The sequence below is a fragment of the Oncorhynchus gorbuscha genome, linkage group LG07 (assembly GCF_021184085.1).
Source record: "Oncorhynchus gorbuscha isolate QuinsamMale2020 ecotype Even-year linkage group LG07, OgorEven_v1.0, whole genome shotgun sequence".
Lineage (NCBI taxonomy): Eukaryota > Metazoa > Chordata > Actinopteri > Salmoniformes > Salmonidae > Oncorhynchus > Oncorhynchus gorbuscha.
Window position 1 is genome coordinate 5148325 of NC_060179.1, and position 9729 is coordinate 5158053.

The 9729-nt window shown below is 44.2% G+C and overlaps 1 protein-coding gene across 1 annotated transcript in view; it reads left to right on the forward strand.

Moving 5' to 3' along the window:
• The first annotated feature begins 9368 nt into the window (after positions 1-9368).
• Positions 9369-9729, forward strand: part of LOC124039450 (transient receptor potential cation channel subfamily A member 1-like) — a 102663-nt gene continuing 102302 nt past the window's right edge. The window contains exon 1 of the mRNA XM_046355419.1: positions 9369-9506. The gene's annotated coding sequence lies outside the window, so the exon portion shown is untranslated. The remainder of the gene's footprint in view (positions 9507-9729) is intronic.

Here is a 9729-nt window from a genome sequence, read left to right on the forward strand (position 1 = left end):
TAGTACTCTACATACAGTACTCTACATGTAGTACTCTACATACAGTACTCTACATACAGTACTCTACATGTAGTACTCTACATACAGTATTCTACATACAGTACTCAACATGTAGTACTCTACATACAGTACTCTACATATAGTACTCTACATGTAGTACTCTACAGTACAGTACACTACATACAGTACAGAAGTCTACAAAACAGTACAACACATACAGTGCAGTACAACACATACAGTACAGTACAACACATACAGTACTCTACATACAGTACTCTACATACAGTACTCTACATACAGTACAACACATACAGTACTCTACATACAGTACAACACATACAGTGCAGTACAACACATACAGTACTCTACATACAGTACAACACATACAGTACTCTACATACAGTACAACACATACAGTACTCTACATACAGTACAACACATACAGTACTCTACATGCAGTACAACACATACAGTACTCTACATACAGTACAACACATACAGTACTCTACATGCAGTACAACACATACAGTACTCTACATACAGTACAACACATACAGTACTCTACATACAGTACAACACATACAGTACTCTACATGCAGTACAACACATACAGTACTCTACATACAGTACAACACATACAGTACTCTACATGCAGTACAACACATACAGTACTCTACATACAGTACAATACATACAGTACTCTACATACAGTACAGTACAACACATACAGTACTCTACATACAGTACAGTACAACGCATACAGTACTCTACATACAGTACAGTACAACGCATACAGTACTCTACATACAGTACAGTACAACACATACAGTACAGTACAACACATACAGTACAGTACAACACATACAGTACTCTACATACAGTACAGTACAACGCATACAGTACTCTACATACAGTACAGTGCAACGCATACAGTACAGTACAACACATACAGTACTCTACATACAGTACAGTACTCTACATACAGTACACTACATACAGTACATTGCTCTACATACAGTACTATAAATACAGTTCAGTACTCTACATACAGTACTTTACATACAAGACTCTACATACAGTACAGCACACTACATACAGTACATTACTCTACAGTTCAGTACTCTAAATACAGTTCAGTACTCTACAGTACAATACTCTAAATAGAGTACTCTACATACTATACTCTACATACAGTTCAGTACTATACATACAGTTCAGTACTCTACATACAGTTCAGTACTCTACAGTACAGTACTCTACATACAGTTCAGTACTCTACAGTTCAACGGGAAGACCCGTTTACTGATCCATCCATCTCTATGTGACAGCAAGCATCTCCTTCCTGAGCGGTATGATGGCTGTGTGGTCCCATGGTGTTCATACGTGCGTACTATTGTTTGTACAGATGAACGTGGTACCTTCAGGCGGTTGGAAAATTGCTCCCAAGGATGAACCAGACTTGTGGAGGTCTACAATCTATTTTCTGAGGTCTTGGCTGATTTCCTTTGATTTTCCCATGATGTCAACTAAAGAGCCACTTAGTTTGAAGGTAGGCCTTGAAATGCATCCACAGGTGCACCTCCAATTGACTAAAATGATGTCAATTAGCCTATCAGAAGCTTCTAAAGCCATGACATAATTTTCTGGAATTTTCCAAGCTGTTTAACGGAACCATCAACTTAGTGTCTGTAAACTTCTGACCCACTGGAATTGTGATACAGTGAATTATAAGTGAATTAATCTGTCACTTGCTGAACATAGAAAACCTATATTTTCTATGGTAGAGTAGGACAGGGCGTGACTAGGGGTTTTTGTTCTAGTTTATATTTTCTATGTGGGGTTCTAGGTTTGATTTTCTATATTGGTGATTTGTATGATTCCCAATTAGAGGCAGCTGGTTATCGTTGTCTCTAATTGGGAATCATACTTTTAAGTAGCATTTTTTTCCAGTGTGATTTGTGGGATCTTGGCTGTGTTTGTGTGTAGTTGCTTTCTGAACTGCACTTAGCGTCACATATTCGCTTTATTGTTTTTTGTGCTTTAAGGTTCTCTTCTGAATAAAAGGATGGAAACATACCACGCTGCCTCTTGGTCCGCTCATTATGACGAGCGAGACATAATCTGTCTGGTAGAGCATGGCGCTTGTAACGCCAGGGTAGTGGGTTCGATTCCCGGGACCACCCATACGTAGAATGTATGCACACATAACTGTAAGTCGCTTTGGATAAAAGCGTCTGCTAAATGGCATATATTATTATTATTATTATAAACAATTGTTGAAAAAATGACTAGTGTCATTCACAAATAATATGTGCTAACTGACTTGCCGAAACTACAGTTTGTTTAACAAGAAATGTGTGGAGTGGTTGAAAAACGAGTTTTAAAGACTACAACCTAAGTGTATGTAAACTTGGTCTAGAATGATGCTAATTCTACTTGTAGCTGCCCTGGTCTATAATGATGTTCATTCTACTTGTAGCTGCCTTGGTCTATAATGATGTTCATTCTACTTGTAGCTGCCCTGGTCTATAATGATGTTAATTCTACTTGTAGCTGCCTTGGTCTATAATGATTTTAATTCTACTTGTAGCTGCCCTGGTCTATAATGATGTTAATTCTACTTGTAGCTGCCTTGGTCTATAATGATGTTCATTCTACTTGTAGCTGCCTTGGTAAATAATGATGTTAATTCTACTTGAAGCTGCCTTGGTCTATAATGATTTTAATTCTACTTGTAGCTGCCTTGGTAAATAATGATGTTAATTCTACTTGTAGCTGCCTTGGTCTATAATGATTTTAATTCTACTTGTAGCTGCCCTGGTCTATAATGATTTTAATTCTACTTGTAGCTGCCTTGGTCTATAATGATGTTAATTCTGCTTGTAGCTGCCTTGGTCTATAATGATGCCATTACTTCTTGTAGCTGCCTTGGTCTATAATGATGTTAATTCTGCTTGTAGCTGCCTTGGTCTATAACGATGTTAATTCTACTTGTAGCTGCCTTGGTCTATAATGATGCCATTACTTCTTGTAGCTGCCTTGGTAAATAATGATGTTAACTTGTATCTGCCTTGGTCTATAATGATGTTTAAACTACTTGAAGCTGCCTTGGTCTATAATGATGCCATTACTTCTTGTAGCTGCCTTGGTCTATAATGATGTTAATTCTGCTTGTAGCTGCCTTGGTCTATAACGATGTTAATTCTACTTGTAGCTGCCTTGGTCTATAATGATGCCATTACTTCTTGTAGCTGCCTTGGTAAATAATGATGTTAACTTGTATCTGCCTTGGTCTATAATGATGTTTAAACTACTTGTAGATGCCTTGGTCTATAATGAAGCTATTACAACTTGTAGCTGCCTTGGTCTACAATGATGCTAAATATACTTGTAGCTGCCTCGGTCTATAATGATGCTAATACTATAATGATGCTAAATATACTTGTAGCTGCCTCGGTCTATGATGTTGCCATTACTACTTGTAGCTGCCTTGGTCTATAATGATGCTAATACTATAATGATGCTAAATATACTTGTAGCTGCCTCAGTCTATAATGATGCTATTTCTACTTGTAGCTGCCTCAGTCTATAATGATGCTATTTCTACTTGTAGCTGCCTCAGTCTATAATGATGCTTTTACTACTTGTAGCTGCCATGGTAAATAATGATGTTAATTCTACTTGTAGCTGCCTTGGTCTATAATGATGTTAATTCTACTTGTAGCTGCCTTGGTCTATAATGATGTTAATTCTACTTGTAGCTGCCTTGGTCTATAATGATGTTAATATCACCTTTTTAAAGCCATCTATCAGGAAGTCCTGAAAACGTAATTCCGTATTCGTCGCAAATGGCACTGGCTTAGTGACAGTAGCTCCATGTTGAGTGTATTTTTGTGCCTCAAATGGCACCCTATTCCCTTTGTAGTCCACTATTTCTGACTTGTGCCCATAGGTTTTATAGGGCTCTGGTTAAACGTAGTGCACAACATAGGGGAGAGTGTGCCAGTTGGGACACAACCTCTGGCTTAGTTCCATTTGGGATGTGGCCTGTGTGGGGAACAATAATAATGATTAATCCCCGACTCCAGCCGGGGCTCAATGACCATGCAAATATTTGCTAATGGTATTAATAATAAACCTCAGATGAACAGGTGTACAGTAGCTGCATCTACTTGCGTCTGAACAGTCAGTCAGCGCCGATTACAGTGAACTCCATGTGTACTCTACTGTATTTCCTCTAGTGCACTACTTTTAGTGGACAGTGTACCATTTGGGATGCATGCTATGACACCTCAACTGAATTATCGTCTAGTTTAAATCATATGCTTGTGATATATATATATATAAATATATATATACATTACCGTGAATTTTATACAATATAAGTTAATTGATTGTTGACATGACTGCTGTGTACTGTACATTCTGAAATGTTTGTGGTAGGAGTATGTGTGGTTATACAGGCGGACAAGCCTACGAACTAATGCATTCATAGCAAACCAAACTGAGTACTTCTCAGATACCTGTTTGTGTTGTTGTCATACATATACTTACACCTGCAATCAAAACATAAACAAACAGTACAGCCAGAGTGTTAAAAGTGTTAAAAGTTAGAAACACATCCACAAGCTCAGATGCTTCCCTTAGTCTTGTTAATACAATGCAATCACTAGCTAACCATATACAGGACATTATCTGATAATCCCACTTGATAAACACTATCCCCGCAATTGTAATTTCATGCTTCTCTTATTCCCGAGAGGAATATTATCTAATCTCATCTCCCGTCAAAGTGCTTTATAATAAAACACTGGCTGTGTAGCTAGCTAGTTGACCACTGGCTTGCTTTTTAATGCAACAGTGGCTAATTAGTAGCTAGCTAGCTGACTTTGTTATATATAACACTGGCTGTGTAGCTAGCTAGCTGACTGTATCATTAAAACACTGGCTGTGTAGCTAGTTAGCTGACTGTATCATATAAAACACTGGCTGTGTAGCTAGCTAGCTGACTATCATATAAAACACTGGCTGTGTAGCTAAATAGCTGACTGTGTTATATAGCTAGCTGAGATAACCACTGGCTGCTTTATATATGGTAAAAACTCAGTATAAAGGCTAAAAATTATAAGTGGCACTCAAGGCCATTCTATGACTGCAACATTCTAGAAGTGATGAGATGATGCTTAGCCAACTACACATTGGGTTGGTGTGATTGAATCAGAGGGAGTGAAACCATGTGCATCCCAAATGACACCCTATTCCCTATACAGTGCACTACTTTTGACCAGAGACCTATCAAAAGTAGTGCACTATGGAATAGGGTGTCATTTGAGACTTAAACCCTACTTTTTAGGGGCTTGATCTTACTCTACCAAACGAGGTTGGTGGCACCATAATTAGGGTGGACGGACACGGGTAATGGCTGGAGCGGAATAGTGGAATGGTATCAAATACATCAACCATGTTTTCCTTATGTTTGATGCCATTCCATTCCACTGTACTCTACTCAATCTACTCTGTAACTCTGAGGGGTATTCCCCTCTGACCCTCTAGAACCTAGCTATTCAACTCTGACCCTCTAGGACCGGCGTATTCCCCTCTGACCCTCTAGAACCTAGCTATTCAACTCTGACCCTCTAGAACCTAGCTATTCAACTCTGACCCTCTAGGACCGGGGAATTCCCCTCTGACCCTCTAGAACCTAGCTATTCAACTCTGATCCTCTAGAACCTAGCTATTCAACTCTGACCCTCTAGGACCGGGGTATTCCCCTCTGACCCTCTAGAACCTAGCTATTCAACTCTGATCCTCTAGAACTGGGGTAATCCCCTCTGACCCTCTAGGACCGGGGTATTCCCCTCTGACCCTCTAGAACCTAGCTATTCAACTCTGATCCTCTAGAACCTAGCTATTCAACTCTGACCCTCTAGGACCGGGGTATTCCCCTCTGACCCTCTAGAACCTAGCTATTCAACTCTGACCCTTTAGGACCGGGGTATTCCCCTCTGACCCTCTAGAACCTAGCTATTCAACTTTGACCCTCTAGAACCTAGCTGTTCAACTCTGACCCTCTAGAACTGGGGTATCCTCCTCTGACCCTCTAGAACCTAGCTGTTCAACTCTGACCCTCTAGAACTGGGGTATTCCCCTCTGACCCTCTAGAACCTAGCTATTCAACTCTGATCCTCTAGAACTGGGGTATTCCCCTCTGACCCTCTAGGACCGGGGTATTCCCCTCTGACCCTCTAGAACCTAGCTATTCAACTCTGATCCTCTAGAACCTAGCTATTCAACTCTGACCCTCTAGGACCGGGGTATTCCCCTCTGACCCTCTAGAACCTAGCTATTCAACTTTGACCCTCTAGAACCTAGCTGTTCAACTCTGACCCTCTAGAACTGGGGTATCCTCCTCTGACCCTCTAGAACCTAGCTGTTCAACTCTGACCCTCTAGAACTGGGGTATTCCCCTCTGACCATCTAGGACTGGGGTATTCCCCTCTGACCCTCTAGGACTGGGGTATTCCCCTCTGACCCTCTAGGACTGGGGTATTCCCCTCTGACCCTCTAGGACCTAGCTATTCCCCTCTGACCCTCTAGGACTGGGGTATTCCCCTCTAACCCTCTAGGACCGGGGTATTCCCCTCTGACCCTCTAGAACCTAGCTATTCAACTTTGACCCTCTAGAACCTAGCTGTTCAACTCTGACCCTCTAGAACTGGGGTATCCTCCTCTGACCCTCTAGAACCTAGCTGTTCAACTCTGACCCTCTAGAACTGGGGTATTCCCCTCTGACCATCTAGGACTGGGGTATTCCCCTCTGACCCTCTAGGACTGGGGTATTCCCCTCTGACCCTCTAGGACTGGGGTATTCCCCTCTGACCCTCTAGGACCTAGCTATTCCCCTCTGACCCTCTAGGACTGGGGTATTCCCCTCTAACCCTCTAGGACTGGGGTATTTGACTCTGACCCTCTAGGGCTGGGGTATTTGACTCTGACCCTCTAGGGCTGGGGTATTTGACTCTGACCCTCTAGGACTGGGGTATTTGACTCTGACCCTCTAGGACTGGGGTATTTGACTCTGACCCTCTAGGACTGGGGTTTTCAACTTTAACCCATGAGGTCCAGCTTTATACTTGTATTTTTTTTCATGTTTAAAATTTTACCTCTTCATTTTCCTCCTCCCTTTTCGATCTTGTCTCATCACTGCAACTCCCCAACAGGCTCGGGAGAGCCGAAGAGTCATTCGTCCTCCGAAGCATGACTTGCCTAACTGTGCTCCTCATCACCTGCCAGCTTATCCTGGAAGACAGCCGCACCAATGTTTTGGAGGAAACACCTTTCAAGTGTCAACGAGAGTCAGCCTGCAGGCACCCGGCCTGCCACAAGGAAAGGCTTGGAAGCAATGAGCCAAGTATAGCCCCCCCCCAGACAAACCAGCCTATAACCCAGACGACGCTGGGCCAAACCAGCCCCTGACCAGGACGACGCTGGGGCAAACCAGCCCCTGACCAGGACGACGCTGGGCCAAACCAGCCCCTGACCAGGACGACGCTGGGGCAAACCAGCCCCTGACCAGGACGACGCTGGGGCAAACCAGCCCCTGACCAGGACGACGCTGGGCCAAACCAGCCCCTGACCAGGACGACGCTGGGCCAAACCAGCCCCTGACCAGGACGACGCTGGGGCAAACCCTCCCCTAACCCGGACGACGCTGGGCCAAATACTCCCCTAACCCGGACGATGCTGGGCCAAATACTCCCCTAACCCAGACGACTCTCGGCCAATTGTGCGCCATCCTATGGGACTCCCGACCACGGTCGGTTGTGGCACAGCCCGGGAAGTAACCCGGGTCTGTAGTAACTCCTTAGACCGTGGGGCCACGTGGTCCTGTGTAGCTCAGTTGGTAGAGCATGGCGCTTGTAACGCCAGGGTAGTGGGTTCGATCCCCGGGACCACCCATACGTAGAATGTATGCACACATGACTGTAAGTCGCTTTGGATAAAAGCGTCTGCTAAATGGCATATATTATTATTATTATTATATATTGGAAGGCCCCACTGCTTTTCTGATAGTAAATTACACACACCTTGTGTCCCAGGTCTAAACCAGTCCCTGATTAGAGGGGAATCACCCACCTGGTGTCCCAGGTCTAAACCAGTCCCTGATTAGAGGGGAATCACCCACCTGGTGTCCCAGGTCTAAACCAGTCCCTGATTAGAGGGGAATCACCCACCTGGTGTCCCAGGTCTATATCAGTCCCCGATTAGAGGGGAATCACCCACCTGGTGTCCCAGGTCTAAATCAGTCCCTGATTAGAGGGGAATCACCCACCTGGTGTCCCAGGTCTAAACCAGTCCCCACCCACCTTGTGATTAAACCAGGGAATCACCCACCTTGTGTCCCAGGTCTAAACCAGTCCCTGATTAGAGGGGAATCACCCACCTGGTGTCCCAGGTCTAAACCAGTCCCCACCTGATTAAATCAGAGGGGAATCACCCACCTGGTGTCCCAGGTCTAAATCAGTCCCCGATTAGAGGGGAATCACCCACCTGGTGTCCCAGGTCTAAATCAGTCCCCGATTAGAGGGGAATCACCCACCTGGTGTCCCAGATCTAAATCAGTCCCCGATTTGAGGGGAATCACCCACCTGGTGTCCCAGGTCTAAATCAGTCCCTGATTAGAGGGGAATCACCCACCTGGTGTTCCAGGTCTAAATCAGTCCCCCACCTGATTCAGTCCCTGATTAGAGGGGAATCACCCACCTGGTGTCCCAGGTCTAAACCAGCCCCTGATTAGAGGGGAACAATTAAAAAACTCAGGTCCAGAGATGAGAGATCTTGGAACTATTGTAAAGGGATTAATCATGGGTTCAAATACTATTCAGAATAATTATAAATACTTGTTTCTGCATTTGATTGAGCTTACCTGGCACAATGGAACCAATAGAATAGTCACAATGAGTGCAAACACCACCCATCTGGCACTCCAGACAGATTAGAACAAACGCTGAAAATGTTTGAATAGTATTTGAACCCTGGTCTGAATGGGATGTCTCTGAACTGTGACCATTACACTACAGTACATAAAGCAGCACTCCACTCATCCTGGGAGACAGACCAGACCGCAGCAGGCTGCTTTACTCAGAGAGAGACAGTCAACATCCAGCTAGCGAGCCAACCAGCCAACGAGTCAGCCTGCCAACCAACCAACCAGCCAACCAGCCAGCCAGCCAGCCAGCCAACCAAACAACCAGTCAGCCAGCCAACCAACCAACCAACCAGTCAGCCAGCCAGCCAGCCAGCCAGCCAGCCAGCCAGCCAGCCAGCCAGCCAGCCAGCCAACCTTCCAGCCAGCCAACCAACCAACCAGCCAACCAGCCAACCAGTCAGCCAACCAGCCAGCCAACCAGCCTGCCAGCCAACCAGCCAGCCAGCCAGCCAACCTTCCAGCCAGCCAGCCAGCCAACCTTCCAGCCAGCCAGCCAACCTTCCTAAACACCAAATTGGTAAGTAATAAACCCTCTTTCTCTGGCTTTCTTTTACTTTCCTATGTGGTAACAGAAACAGGATTGCTGGAAATACGTTTTTTAAAACAATAAATCTAGAGTTTTGTTGTTTGTTACCCAGCCAATTATACATTTTCCTTACTCTCATTTTCAAAGTTTAATTTGTCCTGAGCTTATTATATTGATTGTGCCATTGGCAATGTTTAACTTTTGATTCTTGAAT